The 17,440-nt window shown below is 46.2% G+C and overlaps 1 long non-coding RNA gene across 1 annotated transcript; it reads right to left on the reverse strand.

Moving 5' to 3' along the window:
- Window positions 1–12,792: 12,792 nt before the first annotated feature.
- LOC141414117 (uncharacterized) lies at window positions 12,793–14,436 on the reverse strand. Its single transcript, XR_012439207.1, has 3 exons — window positions 14,213–14,436; window positions 13,366–13,867; window positions 12,793–13,078 (listed from the first exon to the last, which is right to left on the reverse strand). It is a non-coding gene; the product is annotated as an uncharacterized lncRNA (long non-coding RNA).
- Window positions 14,437–17,440: the final 3,004 nt, after the last annotated feature.

A 17,440-nucleotide genomic window follows, 5' to 3' on the forward strand; every position in this document is an offset into this window, starting at 1 on the left:
CCTAGGCAGGTGCTCTACCACTTGAACCACTCCACCAGCCCTTTTTTTGTTTTTTTTTTGTCATGTTGGGTATTTTTGAGATAGGGTCTTGCTTTTTTCCCTGGCTGCCCTTGAGCCACAATTCTCCTGGTCTCTGCCTCTTGAGTAGATAGGATTACAGGTGTGAGCCACTGGCTCCCAGCTCACATCCTATTTCTGAACTCAGGAAAGTTAAACATACAAAAGTAAAAAGACTATTTTGGAATAGGTGGGCTGGGCTCAGAGCTCAGAGTTCCTCAGTGTGTGTGGTAGAAACTGCCTGCCACCATCTATCTTGGGAACTGAATCCAAAATAAGCCCCTACCAGTGCTGGTGCCTCTCCTCCCTAGCCCAGCCCAGCCAAAGGCAGGTTGCAGGGGTGAGGACAAGATTTTTAAGGTTACCCTCTATGGAAACCATCTTGGATTATTTTCCAAGCAGTGTTTTCTGCTTTGGAGGTCTCAGCCTCCAAGCACTTAAGAGGATACCACAGGTGACATTTGTTCTCATTTGTTCTGGACTCCTGTAATTCCTCTAGTCCCTCTCACCTCCTTAGGGGATTTTATTGAAAGATAGATGGCACCTCACCTTGTTAGACTCTGGTAAGTCCTACCAAAATGTCAACTTGAGGAATTCAATTCAATTGTTGGGGAAGACATGGGAAAGAAAGGGAGAACAGTCAGCTGAACAGAGCTTCAGATTTCACGGCTTGTCAGGCTCCCTGTTGGATGGCAGCAGCCTGACATTTTAGAGCACAGTGAGTGTCAGTTGCATCTTTATCAGGAGAAAGCCAATCTCTAAAATGATTCTTTAAATGTATAAAAGTATATTTTAAACTTGTCTGCAGTGGTGGTTAGTGGAGTCATTGCCTAACTGTTCAGTAAATGTGTCTTGGGGACTAACAATTTAGGCCAGATGAGTGGTCCCATTAAAGAAGAGGACTGCTTGGGCTGCTGGTCCTGGGAGGGCTAGAAATGGTCCCTATTCCTAGCTGATTATTATCTGAAAGGCAAGATCCTCTCACACTCCTGGGTTCCAGGGAGAAGGCTGTGCAGGGGAGGGCTGAGTTTGAAAGAGGCTCTGAAGGCTGATCCACCTGGGACTATGTGGGATCCACAGGTAAGCAGGATTATATCTATGGTGGCTACAGGTTCTCCCATCTCTCAGATCAGTGATCCCCCTACAGCTGGCTGGGGGCTTGTGGGATGAGAGAAGACTCCTCCCAGTCATTTATACCCTCTGCCCCCTATAGACAGGAGAAAGGGATATGAAAGGTACCTGCAGAGGGGACCACAACCTGAGCTCTGTAGCTGAGCCAACCATTGCAGTCTGTGTTTTCTGGAAACCTGGAAGCCTTGGTGCCTTGTTTTTTTCCAGCAGCAGGTTTGAGGTCCAGAATGGGTAAAAATAAATCTATCCATAAAAATAACCATTAGATATGGGAAAATGGAGTTGCCCCTTTGGGGCAAGAGGGAGGGCCCTGCCTCTGGACATTCACAGTCAGGCTGTTCTCATGTTGAAAAGGATACAGTCAGCACTCTCTCTTCCTTGGGTGTTTGACAGAATATGTTCCTCTGCCTCTTGAGAGCTCTGCCTGGGTCCCCCAGCCATGCTTACCCTTTCTCTGCACTTTCCTTGAATGCAGACAGCACCACTCCTATTTGGGTATCTACACCAACCATCCTCCCATGCCCAGACCCAGCATTTTTCAAGACGCTCTTTCTCCTCATTGTTAAGATGGGAACTGTTAGCTAGGCCCTGGTAGCTCACATCAGTAATCCTAGCTACTTGAGAGGATGAGATCAGGAGCTTCATTTTTGGTTTGAGGCCAGCCCAGGCAAATGGTTCGTAAGATCTCATCTCCAAAATAACCAGAGCAAAAGGACTGGAGGTGTAGCTCAAGCAGTAGAGCACCTGCTTTGCAAGCATGAAGTCCCACCAAAAAAAAAGGAAAAAAACATGGGAACTGTTACTGTATTAGAGGTCCTGCCCCCATGTGTCCCAAGCCCAGCCAATCCTTTCCAGAGATTTTTGAATTTAAGATCAGAGAGAGAGAGAATAAGGCTCAGCTCAACAGTGAACACAGCGAATGGCGAGGCTCTGGTCATAAGAGGAACCATGTTTCCTGCCATGTGGAAGAAGCTGACCAATAGGAAAGAATAAGACCACAAGCAGAGAGAGGCAGAGATGGAAGGTGAAGAGTGAGTGCTGGCAGCAATTGAGTCAGTGGCATCTTTCCTCCAGATGAGTTTCATGACTCATCACCCACGCATATGCTAGAGGAAACTGGGGTTTTTAGGTCACTTGTACTAAGCAATATAGAACTACAATGTAGACAGTAATATAGAAACCCTTTGAGCTGGTACCTATAGATAGACTCATTTCAGTGCATTTATTCACTCAACAAGTACTACTGAACACTTGCTACTCAATTCAGTGTACGTTTACTGTTTCAACATCCACTGGACTCAGATGAGGTATTCAAAGACATTGTTTTGTAGGGATGGGGAATGTATGCTCATAGTATAGCTCATTACAATAGAAGGTGCTATCATGCCTAGCAAGTGTGTAATCCCAGCCACTCAGTAGATAGAGGTAGGAGGATTGTGGTTCAAGGCCAACCCAGGGCAAAAGTAGGAGACCGTATCTGAAAAAAAAAAACAACAAAAACCTAAAAGCAAAAAGTTCAATCCCCAGGGCTGGCAAAAGGAAAAAGTGCTATTTCTTATTTGCTTGTTTGAGACAGGGTCTCTCTGTGTAGCCCAGACTAGCCTGGAATTCTTTTTATTTATTTATTTATTTTATTGTTTTATTTTTCATATGTGCATACAAGGCTTGGGTCATTTCTCCCCCCTGCCCCCACCCCCTCCCTAGCCTGGAATTCTTAATCTTCCTGCCTCAGCCTCTTCTCTCTTCTCCCTCCTTACCCCCCACCCCAACCTGAAGTGCTGGAATTACAGATGTGTACCACCAGGCACGACTGTAGTTATTCTTTTAAGTCTATTTTTTGAGTGCTTAGTATTGCTAGGTAATATAAGTTAAAAGATAAAACGTGGAAATACTTCTATGGAAATTCCAGGGAGTGTCTGCTCCTGACAACAATACTAGAAGGCTCTAGGAAGGTGAGAGTGTTTGAAAGGCCTTAAAGAGTAAACTTTAACTGTTTGGGATGAGGATGGGATAGGGTGGAACAGTCAGGGCAATGACATGGGCAAAGGTCCTGAGGTGGAGAAATGGAGAATAAAGCCCAGGGAGATGGTTTGGGGTTGGTCCAGGAAGAGCCCTGAGTAGCAGCTACAGGTTGTAGGACAGATTGGAAACCAGGAAATGGTGGGCAGGGATAATCTAGGCTCAGTGTAATACAGAGAAACTTTATACAACAGTTATTTGTGTTAGATAAAAATTATAAGGGCTGAGAACATGGCTCAAGTTGTAGAACACCTGCATCAAAAGCCCCACACCTTCAGTTCAAATCCCCCTACTACCAAAAAAAAAGAAAAAAGAATTCACTTGGGCTAGCAGGGTAGCTCAAGTGGTAGAACACCTACTGAGTTCAACCACCAGTATTGACCACCCCCAAAAAAGAACAACAAAAAATTATAGGAGGCCATTGTTTTGGACTAATGCTCCTGCACTGAGCCCCAAGAGACTGGACCAGACTGAAAATCAAAATGGAGTCACTCACGCTAACGTTCCACATCACCAAGAACTAAGTTGTTACTTGACATTCCAAGAAATCGAGGGAGAGAGATAATGCCAAGTTTCCCAAACAGGCTAGTTTTACTCGGCCAGATAATGAAGTTATCTTTATCTACTTTAATCTTCATACAAAACAAGTAATTAAAGTAACTGGAGATTAACTAATCAGTTATTTTTCCATTGTTCTATCTCCCTGTTCCCTGACACAAGGAAAGTAACTTTGAAATGGCCATTTGCTTTTTGTTCTTTGTTTTGGCTTTTGTCAGCTGGACTGAAAAAACATTTTCTGTCTATAAAACCAGTCCCTCTGACTGGCTCATCGGAACACTTACTCTATTAAATGGAATGAAATGTTCCCTGATTCTAGAATTGCAAACTAAAGCCAATCAAGATCTTTAAACTGTCTGGGTGTGGTGACATATGTCTGTAATCCCAATACTGGGAAAGTGGAGACAAGAGGATTTTGAGTTCAAGGCTAGCCTTGGCTACATATCAATACCCTGTCTTTAGAAAAAACAATCTTTAAATTTGCCGTAATTTTGGTTTTTGACATATATAATATACTCCTTGCCTTCCAGAAGTCTCTGATCTAGTGGTGGAGACAAAACACAGGTAAAAATAGATCCAGTCTGAATCTTGAATCCAGGGAAAGTTTTACGAAGGAAAAGCTGAAGATACACTGGAACTTTTAGGAAGATTCCTAGAGTTGGTGGGACTCCAGCTGTACTTTGAAATTCTTCCAGTGTTTTTCTTTCTCTAGAACAGACCTGGTGATGGTTAAAGGCAGGACAGGCATTTAACCAAATAGCCTCTTTCCCCATCCCTGTCTGTCCTTAACATGTCTAGCCAGGACATGAAGACAGTTTGGGGAGCTAATGTAACTGTAGGCTGGCCCCAAAGGCTGGGGACACCAGTCCATCTTACAGACTGGGGGTAAGAATGCGAGCTGAGACACCACAGCAGAGGTCTATGAACTTGGCTTGGGCCAAGATGGCAGGAGACAAGGAAAGCCTCCAGTTAGAAAGATAGCCAGGGTGACCTCCAAGACGTTGTCATCTGCAATCAAAACACCCAGGTCTCAAGTCCATGTGAATTAAAATGGCTTCAGGAACCAAATAAGGAGGACTCTGCTCATGGAAGCGACTTCAGCACTGAGAGTCCAAGGACAAGTAAGGATGGACAGTTCTGGCTGTGTTCATACAAGAGATAAGCAAAGAGCAACAGCTGCATTGTCAGCAGCAAATGCAGCAGAGCTGGGCCACTTTTCCACTTGGGGGAACCTTGCTGAGCCCTCCACAGGGGGCCTGGCTTCCAGCTCACCCCTTGCTGAGTGTGGGTGGTCATTTCCACTCAATAAGCAGCAATTTCATTTTTCCCACTTCCTGGGATTCCTGTGGAGAGGAGTGGAGGGGACAATCTTTACTGAGGTCATTAGAAAGCATGTCTGACTCTGCAGGAGTGTGCATGTGGAATTGAGACGAAGAACACTTTCTTTGTTGGCTTGAGAAGCTGGTCTCCCGGGATCTCCTGGTCACAGTCACCACGGAGACCTCTGTGGGGTCTGTTGACTTTTTTGTTCTTTGCTGGTTTCATGCTCTGCTTCTGGCAGTAATGAGGTTTAGCAGGGGTGTCCAGGTCCATTTTACTCTGACATCTTAGGACCATGAGCTATTAGAGGAGGGTTAGGTGGGGATTAGGCTGGGCTGGGCGTGGGAGTGCATTTTTATAGGCAAACACTGTGTGCTCCTGGAGGGAGGGGATTGTCTTTTCCTCTCTTTTTCTTTTTAGTGACAGCCCATCCAAGACATCTGGTACCTCTGTGAAATGAAGGAGTACAGACTTCATCTGATCACGATGTAGACCAGGCTAGCCTTGAACTTGTGATTCTCCTGCCTTAGCCTTTGTCAAGTGCTTGGCATACAAAATCTCAGTATCAGGTGAAAAAACCTGATATTGAGAAGGTGAGGGCTAGAGGTATTGATTCAGGGCCTTTGATGATATGCAGAATCAGTTTCATTTCCTTGGCGCATATTTTGCTGTTCAGGTTTTCATTCTGGTTCCATTGCTTTGGAAGCTTGCCGTGGTTTCCTTTTAATTTCACTCAGAACTCATTAACTAGGTTATTGTTTTGTTTTAAACTCATTTGGTTTGTGATTTGTTTTTCTAACTAAATATTTATCTCTCATTTGTTTCAGGGTACAGCAAATTAGTGCCATTTAAAATAGTTTTTGGTTAATGGTTGTGCTCAGTAGAGCTGAGGAAGTGAGTATAGAAGGAAGGGAACAGGTGATGATTTTTAAATTTAATTTTTAATCCTAATTAGAGTGTCAGTAATGCCCTGAGTACTCATTAAAATGAAGATCAAAAGAAATCCAGTGGAAGGATCCTTCCTGGCTCCCAAGCTAGATAAGAAGGGTTACTACCTGTCCCTTTATGCACCCCTGTTCCAGAGTCCTTAAAAGTCTCCTGTGGGGCTGGAGGAGTGGCTCAAATGGTAAGAGTGCCTGCCTAGCAAGCGTGTGGTCCTGAGTTCAAATCCCAGTACTGCCAAAAAAAAAAAAAGCCTCCTGTGTTGAATGAGGTGTGATGGTGCACATGCCTGTTATCCCAGCACTTGGGAGACTGAGGCAGGAGGATCCTGAATTTGAGGCCAGCCCTGGGCTACATAGTGAGACCCTGTCTCACAACAACAACAAAAGGCTTGTGTTTGCACAGTACTTTGCAGTTTGCAAAAGTTTCTACATAGAGTATTAATTTGATCCTTGCAATAGCCCTATATGCTAGGAAGAACAGAGCATCTGGGCTGGGCATGGTGGCACACACCAGTAATTCCAGCACTCAGGAAGCTGAGGCAGGAGATCTCAAGGTCAATTTCAATCTGAGCTACCTTGTCTCAAAAAAAAAGGACCTGAATTATTATTATTATTCACATTTTTTCAAATTTTTTATTGTGATAACATACACATAACATAAATTTTACCATTTTAAGTGTACAGTTCAGCAAGTACATTCATATTGTCATGCATCCAACACCCCCATCCATCTTTAAATTCTTTATTGTAAAAAAACCTGAAATTATGTACTAATTAAACATTATTATTCACCAGCTGGGCACCCGTGGCGCATGCCTGTAATCCTAGCTAGTTAGGATGCTGAGACTGGGAGGATCACAGTTTGAGGTTGGCCAGGGAAATAGTTCAAGAGACTCCATTTCCAAAATAACCAGAGCAAAATGGGCTGGAGGTGTGGCTCAAGCAGTAGAGTGCCTGCTTTGCAAGTGAAAAGCCCTGAGCTCAAATCCACTCCCACCAAAAAACAAACAAACAAACAAACAAAAAACCAAACTTATTGTTCACATTTTACAGTTGGGGAAAGTGAGACTCTGAAAGTTTCAGTGTCAGCTGGGAACCGTGGCACTGGTGGCTCACACCTGTAATCCCAGCTACGCAGGAGGCAGAGATCAGGAGGATCTTGGTTGGAAGCCAGCCCGGGGCAAACAGTTCTTGAGACTCTATCTTGAAAAAAACCCATCACAAAAGGGTTGGCAGAGTGGCTCAAGTGGTAGAGTGCCTGCCTAGCAAGCATGAGGCCCTAAGTTCAAACCCCAATTCCGCCAAAAAAAGAAAAAAAGAAATATTCAGCATCACATGGTTAATGGCAGGAACATAACCCAACTCCGCCCGCAGATCCAGACTCCCCTGCCCCCGGCCCCTTCGAGCCAACAGGCTGTCTTGTCCTCTACATCCTAGGCTAGTTCTCCAGGCCTCAGGATCCAAGGGGCCGTTCACACCTAGCCATCTTCAGTCCTTCCTGTTCCTTAGCAGCTCCTTAGACCCCATCTTTGTAATCCTGCTTCAAACAAAGAAGCGAGCGCACAGCCTCGGTGCACTTACCTTTCAGTCATTCCACGCTTACGTTTATTGAGCCCTACTACGCATGCGCACGCCACAAAGGTCCCTCTACCCGCAGTTTCCTTTCACCTTTGCAGTCCTGGGCAGTAGGTGTCAGTAGGCAAATTTCACGGGAAATGAAACTCAGGGAGGACCAACAGTCAATAAGCTGTAGAGCCAGGCCAGCTGTGATTGGTCTGATGGAGGCTAGGCCCTTACCCTCTGTGCTACTTGAGCTGACACCGGAGAGACTGCAGTGAGCAGTCCCAAACCAGAGGGGGAACAGAGAGGGCTAGTCTGAGTATCCATCTCAGTTTTACAGCTTCTAGAAGGCAGAAACTGGGGATGGGGAAATACCTGTGTCTCCGCAAAGGCCTTCATCGATGGAAAAGAGGAATGGAGGCATGGTTCAAGCAGTAGAGCGCCTGCCTAGCAAGGGGAAGTTCAAACCCCAGTACCACCAAAAAGAAAAAGAAAAAAAAAAAAAATCTATGGAGTAACAGGAAGAGGGAAGACATAACTGCTCTCTGCATTTAACCTGGGGAGTGGGAAGAGATGGGGAGAGGAGGAGTGGGCAAATGGAGAGACCAAAAGTGAACAGAAGAAGGGTCATGTCTTTGTCCATCAGGTCACTGTAACAAAATACCTAGGACTAGGGAATTTCTTTTTTCTTTTTTTTTTTTTTTTGGCAGTACTGGAGTTTGAACTCAGGGCCTTACTCTTGCTAGGCAGGCACTCCACCTGAGCCACACTCCCACTCCTTTCTTGTTTTGTTATATTTTCAGACAGTGTCTCATTTTTCCTAGGGCTGGCCCCGGACTTCAATCCTCCAGGTAGCTGGACTCATAGGTGCATGCCATCACACTTAGCTTATTGGCTGAGATGGGAGTCTTGCTAACTTTTTGCTCTCTTCACCTCCCAAGTAGCTGGGATTACAGACAAGAGTTACCACACCTGACCAGCCTATTTATTTTACCTTATTTATTTATTTATAATTTGGCTATACTGGGGTTTGAACTCAGGGCTTTGCACTTGCTAAAGCAGGCGCTCTACTACTTGAGCCATGGCACCAGTCCACAGTCTGAGCAATTTATAAACAGAAATTTATTTCTCACAGTTCTGGAGGCTGAGAAGTCCAAGATCAAGATGCCTACATATTTGATACCTGATGAGAGTTCACTGACTGCTTCATGGATGACTCCTTCTTGCTGTGTCCTCACATGGTAGGAGAGGTAACCAAGCTCCCTCTGATGAGGATCAAAGGCAGGGTCTCCTGATTGCTAGGCAACTGCTCAACCATGAAGCCACACCCACAGCCCAAGGCTCCTCTTTTATCAGGCCACAGTCACCTCCCACACCCATCAACTCTTGATACTATTGCATTAGGGATTAGGTTTTAACATATTAGTTTTTTTTTTTTTTTTGGTGGGGGGACACAAACATTCAGACCACAGCAGATTATGTGAGCCGGAATGGGTGGATGTTTAAAAAATTGACCACTTTCCATAAACTGTCTGCCCCACTCTGCTCCTAACTCCTCTGGATCTCGCCTGACCTCTGGGGGAGGAGGTGCCCTGTGCTTGTGAGACCTCAATCAGTCCCCACCCCTACCTCCAAGCAGAACTGCATGTGGTCCAACAGATGGAGACCCTTTGGAGAGGGAGGCTCAGCAGCCTCTTTGGGCATTTATCAGAAGAAGCAAATTCTGGGTGGGGAGTGTAGCTCAGTGGTAGAGTGCTTCCCTAATATGTGCAAGACCCTGGATTTGATCCCTAGCATTGCAAGAAAACAAAACAAAAAAAGAAAAATAAGAAGGAGGGGCAAAGTTTTCAAAGAGTCCACCCTCAGTGGTTTTTTTTTTTTTTTTTTTGTGGTACTGGGGTTTGAACTCAGGGCCTATACCTTGAGCCATGTCACCAGCGCCCCCACCCCCACCTTTTTGTGATGGATTTTTTTGAGATAGGGTCTCACAAATGATTTGCCCAGGCTGACTTTGAACTGTGATCCTCCTGATCTCTGCCTCCTGAGTAGGTAGGATGACAGACATAAGCCACCAGCACCTGGCAAAAATCAACTTTAATTGATTTTTTTGGAAGTAATGGGGTTTGAACTCAGGGTTTCACCATTGCTAGGCAGGCACTTTATCACTTAAGCTATTCTGCCAGTTCCCTCAGTCCTTCTGGTTACAAATCCACTAGAAACAACAACAGGACAATAACTAAGATATGTGGCGCTTTAAGACTTCTGAGGGTCATCTCTAGCACCCCACTCCAAACGGATATTTTGTGGCCCAGAGTTCTATCTTAGAAGCACCTTCAACTCTTGGAACTGAATTTTGGGGGGGCTGTAAGAGGGGTGTGCCTACAAGAGCCAAAGATGACAGGGGGATCACCTCAATGGCATGCTCCTGCCTGGCTCTTCTGGTTTCTTCTGGGTTTGGTGGTTAAGATGGGAGAAAGTTTGTAAGCAGGAAAAGCTAATCCTCCTTGAGTCTTGTGGAGGGTGGGGTCATCTGAGGAATGATGGTTGGGTTCTGGTTTGGGTTTGTGGAATAACTTTTTTTAAAGTGTTCAATTTCTCTAGGTCTCTGTGGCATTGAGGCATGGGAGGGGGTGCCACAGGCTGCCCTTCCTGTGGTAGTGTGGTTCCTGGCTAACTAATTAGTTGGAGGGAAAGACCAAAGGCAGCACCTTGAGCCAAAATCATTGGGCTAAGTTAGAACTGTAGAGCCAGACCCTGAAATTGTGGGCACCTCTGACAAGAGGTGACCTCCAGAGGTCATCCAGTTCTTCCCTTCTACATTCCAGGCAGGAGTGTCCTTGCTATTACCCAAACAGTACCTGGTGCTGGATCAGGAGAGATTTCTGGGAGAGATGACTGTCAATAGCTTCATGTGGACTTGTTCTTTTCCTGCAGGCCACCACTCCCCATCTCTCTGGTAGGTCCAGGCCTCTACTCCTGCACTTTGCCTTAAACATGAAGGTGACAACAAGCCCTGTGGTCCATCCTGCCTGAACCACCTGCTTCAGGCCACAGGGCACCATTCACCCTAAGAGGTCATAATGCCCAAGCTGTAATCACAGGCATTGGGCTGTAACTTCTGCCTGTAATTAACCCCAGTGAGGCCAACCCAAGATCATCTCTATGTGATAACTCCACAATAAGCTTCTTGCAAAATAAAGGCTGAGGAATAGGAGTCATAAAATAACTGTGGCTTCCATCTGCTTGCTCAATAGTCCCTTGAGACTCAGCTCAAGTGTCATCTCCTTTGAGAAGCCCTTTGGGTTTTTTTTTTTTGAGGTTCTGGAATTTGAACTCAGGGCCTTGAACTTGGTAGGCAGATGCTCTACCACTTGAGCCACACCTCCCAACCCTTGAAAATCCTTTCTTCGGTCCCCTCCACATGGACTCCTCAGGGCTTTCAGAGTGCTCAGAGTTAACCTTTGCCAAGGCCCTTCTGTGTTCTATGGTGATTATTGATCTGCCTGTTCCCATGTTGTCTCCCCCCACCCCCAACTCCAGACTTCCTGAGGGCAAACCAGTTTTGTATTTTCAGTGGCTGCCATGGTACCTGGCAGAACAGGTGTCCTGTAATTATTATAGATAGACTGCATCAACTATTGAAGGAATGTAAGTCACTATTGGTGCAGGATGGTTCGAGGTTAGTTACAAGAAGAAACATCCTCAGCTGGATGTGTGGTGGTAAATGCCGGTGGTCCTAGTTACTCTGGAGGCAGAGACAGGAAGGTCATGGTTTGAGGCTGGTCCCAGGCAAAGTAACACACACCACACACACCACATCGTCTCTCATAGAATTCCAAATGCAGGCAGGTCAAGAAATACGTTCCCTGGAGGTATTTAAGAGACAGCAGCATTCTATTTATCTGCTTTGGGCTAACCTTGGCTCTGCCAGGTCTGGGGCAGGGCTGTGGAAGCCACAAAACCAAGCAAAGGAGCGAAGAATAGGGCCAATGACTCATATAAGGAACAGGCCTCTTTTTTCCCTCACTTGTTTTGAGTTTGCCTGTGCTAAGACAAATGTTGAAATGCTCAAAAATCTCTGAAATAGTAAGTCTTGAGCCTATCTCACCATTGCTGTTACACTTCCAAAGGGCCAGGTACAATGTTAAAGGTTTCAGTTATGCTGTTTGAACCCCATGCTATCATTCTCATTTTATAGGGAACGAGACCGAAGGTCAGACAGGCTCAGTAATTCAACCAAGATCTTTCAGCTGCTATGCACTGCTACTCAGTTTCAAACCTAGTTTCCTTAGTCTAAAGCCCTCCTCTGACTCATGGCACCTGGACCTCCGAGTCTCCTCCATTCCTATCCCCTGCTTCCACTGCCCTTGAGCATTCACTCTGTTTAGACTGCCTGAGATAGTTTATTTGTTGGGCCTGCGTCTGGTGAATGAGCTCAAGCCCCACTGACAGAGAGGTCTGCTATCTCTGGCACCTTCGATGGGCTGGTGTTGACTCCCACACGTGCGCAAGCTGGTTTCCACAGCCACATTTTCAGCCTCCTGTTCTGGGTCCCCATTCCTTCCACTCCAGAGAGATTTCTCTCTCTTTCTTTTGTAGCAGCAGAAGCAAAACCTCCTCTGTCTGGGCTCCAAAAGTCTTTTGGTTTTCTCCAAAACTATCTCAAGTCATCAGCTCTCCTGACTTATGAAAACTAGACTCTCCTGAACTGTAAAAACTACAATTGTCCAATTGTCCAGTAGTTTCTGCCTCTTTTGGACACCCAGGACAGGTGAGGTTTTACTGGCAAAACAGTCTTCTTTTTTTCAACGCACAATTTTCCTAAGTGTTTGGGAGTAGTTAAGTCAAATGCACTGACCTCATGTCTCTCTTTCAAGTCTGGGGAAACAAAGGTAGGTAAGCTGAGGCTTGTCCAGGTGTGGGGGTATACACCTATAATCCCAGGCAGGAGGATGATGAATTCCAGCCCAGTTTGGGTTACATAGCAAGATCCTGTACCCTCCTTCAAAAAAAAAAGAAAAAGAAAAAGCAATCCTTTGAAATAAACACTCTTATTAGTTCCCATTTTTAAAAATAGGAAGCTGAGATTCAGCAAACTGAAGGCCTCAGAGCTACACCAGGATTTGAACCCGGGTGTTGTCAAAATACTCGCTTTGCTCATCTCTGCCCACTCCATCCCACCCACCCACCCACGTGGCCCGTCCTTCCTGTGTGTCCTGGTGACTCACTATTTCTTGGCAAGAAGCTGTGGTTTGCAGACATTGTGGGTTTTGATAACTCGGTAAATGAAGTCATCCTGTTTTTGTTGTCCTCGCTGCTGGTTCTCCACCACACCCGCTCGGTGTCCCTGTGTCCTTGGGCTGCTCAAGTCTCCTGACTGCTGGGACTTTGTAGCCAGTGTTGCTTCCTTCGTCGTTTTGTGTCTTTGAGAGAGTGTGGGTTCCCCAGAGGCTGAGCCAAGGCCATTTAAGTGCTGTGCCCAGTGTTATCTTAAAAAAAAAAAACACAAAAACCTGTGTGTGTGTGTGTGGGGGGGTGCGAATTGAACTCAGGGCCTCATGCATGTTGGATAATCACTGAGCTATAGCCCCCCAATATTTTTTTTTTCCAATTTTGAGCCCAGGCTGGCATGGAACTCGTGATCTTCCTGCTCCAATCCCCCAGGGGCCAGGTTTACAAGTGTGCACCACCCTACCTGGTTTTCCCTTTTCCATTGGTATTACATTCCCCAAACCTGATCTTCAGGAGCCCAATCCTCAATCCCAAAGCCCTTTACCTTCTTCTCAGCACCCTCTTGGTGCATGTGATGATGTATTGGCACCAGCATCAGTCTCCCAGAATTCTCAGGGTGGACGTGCGATTAGACTTACTCAGTGCCCCTTGCTGGGGGCACAGATTGTGGAGGGAAATAATACTGAGGAGAAGAGGGGATGGGAAGAGGAAGAGCTGATATGTACTGGATTACGTCTCTGGGGAAGGTACAGTCATATAATATCAATCTTGTTGGCTTTACTTTGCAGTGGAGAAACAATTGCTCAGAGAGGTTGAAGTAGTCTGCCCATCAAGGTCAAAGCTAGGATTTATACCAGGTGACCTTGGTTCCAAAGTTGCTGTTGTATCATGTATTTTGGCAGTGCTGGGAGTTTGAACTCAGGGCTTCATGCTTGCTGGTCAGGTGCTCTACCACTTGAGCTACTCTGCCAGCTCTTGAAGTTGCTGTTTTGATTGGACTTCATCCTTTAGGCAACAGGGAATCATTGAAAGTGTCCAGCGTGAACCTGAGAGGCAAAAGCAGTGTTGTAGGAAGATTCATCTGACAGCAGGAAGTGGAGTTGATGGCAGAGGCGTGAGGTCGAAGCTGTGAGGAGCTGTGAGGAGGTTACTGCCATAGTGACAGCTGGCCTTACAGTCTTCCTGCTCCAGTCTCCCAAGTGCTGGGTTTGCAGCTGGGCACCACCAGGCCCGGTTTCCCTTTTCCTTTGGGGCTACATCCCCAAAGCCTGATCTGCCATCCGGAAGGGTGGCAGAAGCAGAAGAGAGGGACAGTTGCAAGAACCACCAAGAAACAGGAATCAGCAGCTTTCGTCACTGAGTGTACCCAGACATGACCAGGAAACCCTTACCTTTTTTGTCATTTAGGGTCCTGCTGCGCATGAGTGGCTGATGCAATACCAGGGATGGGTTCAGCTGTCATTTCTACTCAAGTTGGTGGGTTATCCAGGGGATTCCACTTCTGAGCAGGGCTGGCCTGCTGGGAACCAGGCCTAGGCCTTTGGAAGGTCTGTTGACCAGCCCAGGCCACCTCATCATGTGTGCTCAATAAATGGTAATTGATGGTGGTAAGCCAGAAGCGTCTCCAAAATAGACAGTGAGCAATGGCTGTTTACGAGCTGCGCCTCTTCTTGGCTGGCACAGGGAACTAGTCTAATGACTCCTCCTTTCCCGATGAGAAAACCAAGGCTCAGAGGTTCCATGGCTTCTTTCCCACGGTCACCTGGAGCGCCAGAGGGCAGGGTTAGGGTTCAATGCCTCATCCCCAACTCTGACCTGGAGCCCTGCTGCTTTCCCCAGCTCTTCTCTCTTTGGTGTTAGAGAAACAAGGGGGAATTAATGATAAGCTTCCCAGGAGTGGGGCAGTTTACAATTTGCAAAACTGCTTCTCATCCATTATCTCATTTGATCCTCACAGCGACTGGAAATTATTATATTCATGCTGCAGATGAAGAAACCGAAGCCCAAAGAATTCAAGGCTATTCAACTGTGAGTAATAGAACTCAAATTCAAAACGAGGTTTTCTTTTCTTTTCTTTTCTTTTCTTTTTTTTTTTTTTTGTGGTACTGGGGTTTGAACTCAGGGCCTATGCCTTCAGCCACTCCACCAGCTCTTTTTTTGTGATGGGTTTTTTTGAGATATGAGTTCTTGAACTATTTGCCCAGCCTGATTTCAAACTGTGATTCTTCTGATTTCTGCCTCCTGAGTAGCTAGGATTATAGGTGTGAGCTACTGGTTCCTGGCTCAAAACAAGGTTTTCTGACTCTAAATCCACAGCTCTTTCCAGTAGGAGAATAATGAAGCAAAGGAAAGCTAGAACAGCCAAGACAGAAGCAGAAAGCTTCAGGTTAAACATAATAAATGCTCAGGCAGTCAAGCTTGTTCATTCCAGGTGTGGGGAAAGTTGGTTTATCTGCTTGGAAAGTTAACACAGTTTCTCCTAGAGGCAGAGGGCAGGAGAGGCGACTTTTAGGATACCACCCTCTCCATCCCCCCATCTTACCTGTGGATCTTGTGAAGAAAATGGAGCAAGAGAAAGAGGAAAAACCTGAGATAACAACCTTTTATATTGGTTGGATGGAGCTGGATGGATAGACAGGGTAGTGGGGGTGGGGTGAGAGGGAGAGAGGGTGAATGGGTGAGTGGGTGGTAGATGGAGGGATGGATGGAGGGATAAGTTAGGGAACTCAGGCAATCCCCTTCCCTCTCCATGGACCTATTTACAATTCCTGGAGTTACTCTCTCTTGTTCCTCCAGCCTTTAACCCATTTGCACTATTTCCTGTTATAGAGGACATTCCTACCCCAGAAGGAAGAAGTCAGCATAGCAACTGAGAGAAACTAGCAGTAACTTCCTTTGTCCCAGGACAAGGAGGAAGGTGGCTGGAATAGAAGGTCTCTTCCCACCTGCCCTCTGAAATCCTGCTGCGGATTCAGGGTTCCCCTGGGTCCTAGGCTCCCAGGAAGTTCAAACTGCTCTTGCTGGAGGGGAATGACCACTTTCCATGGATTGGTAGGTATGGCTTCTGAGGCTGGGTTTTAGAAAGGTGAAATACAAGGGCCCAGGGGCCAAGAATGGTGCTTGTACAAGGTGTCTCTACTCTGTATCTTCATTGCCTGGTTTTGAGAGAAACACTGCATGCTAGTGGGCGGGGTGGAGTAAGGCCAAAGGGTTAGACTTGGTCCATACCAGACTGTATTTTTGTATCCTGCCCAGGTCCAAATCCTACTCGACACTAGTAGAACCAGTAATTTTGGCCCTAAGGCTGCACAGTGGTCTTGCAATGTTAAACTTGTGGGCTCGGTGCCTGGGCCAGGCATTCTGCTTCTTGCCCTGTCACTGAGCATTTTCTCACTCAATAGCTGATGAAGGAGTGAATGGATGAAGGAAGTAACTGGCTATGACCTTGGGCAGGTTACTTCCCCTTTCTGAATCTTGGTTTTGGGAGACCAAGACCCCAGGAATAAAGCAATGGCCAGGTGTGAATGACACATAGATACCATGAAGTTCTAGACCAGGGACCACACAGTAGCTGACACTTCAGTCCCTCTTCCCATGGCTCCACACACCTGCTATATGCTAGCCAGCTCTGTGGCCCATCCTACCCTACCTCTCCAGAACCTTGCTACCCTCTCTCTTGAAACATGTCTCGTGCCCCCTATGGACTTGGGCTGTTTGTGAACCCAAGGTCCCCTTTACTGAGCATCTTGTGTTGAGAATTTAAATCATTATGTCACTTAACCCTCACAGTGTTCTTATCTTCCATGGGATGCAGGGAAGTGAGGTCACCTGCCCAACATGGTACAGAACTAAGTAGCAGAATCAGGACTCCAGCCAGGTCCCTAATCTACAGCAGGTGCTCCTGACCTTCCAGCTGAGGCTCCCTGGGGCTGGTGGCCTGCCCAGGATGGGTAGTTTCCTTCACTGCAGTGAAGAGAGCACAGCAGTTAGAGAGGAAAGCCCTGTGTTCAAGTTCAAACTTTACCACTACTGGGTGTTATCATGACATCATAATTGAGGATCAGAAACAATGGTGTGCTGGGTTATGGTGTGCACACCTGTAATTCCAGCACTTGGGAGGCTGAGGCAGGAGGAGAGAGAGGGTTCAAGGCCAGCCTGGTTACATAGGGAGATTGTCTTAAAAAAAAAAAAATGTGTTCCAGGGGTAATGCTGTCAGGAAAAAAAAATATGGTGTGTTCACCCACTTAGTTAAACTCTAAGTGCCCCTCAAATGTTGGATATGATTTTGTAAACTTTATTTTTAGGCGAGGTCTTGCTGTGAAGCTCAGGCTATCCTGGAACTTGCTATGTTACCCAAGCTATCCTCAAACTCTTAATCCTGCCATCTCCTGTGATTATAGGCATGTGCCACCACACTCAGCTTTTTTTGTCTTTTGGTTTTTGAGACAGGGTCTTGCCAGGTAGCCTAAGCTGGCTCGAATTCACGATCCTCCTGCCTCAGCCTCCTGAGTGCTGGGATTACAGCCATGTGTCACCGTGCCCATCTTTGAATATGATTTTTATTAGAGGTCTTCTACAGGCGCTGATTTAACATAAACAAATGGCCATAGGACTGGGG

This window comes from Castor canadensis, chromosome 11 (assembly GCF_047511655.1).
Source record: "Castor canadensis chromosome 11, mCasCan1.hap1v2, whole genome shotgun sequence".
Lineage (NCBI taxonomy): Eukaryota > Metazoa > Chordata > Mammalia > Rodentia > Castoridae > Castor > Castor canadensis.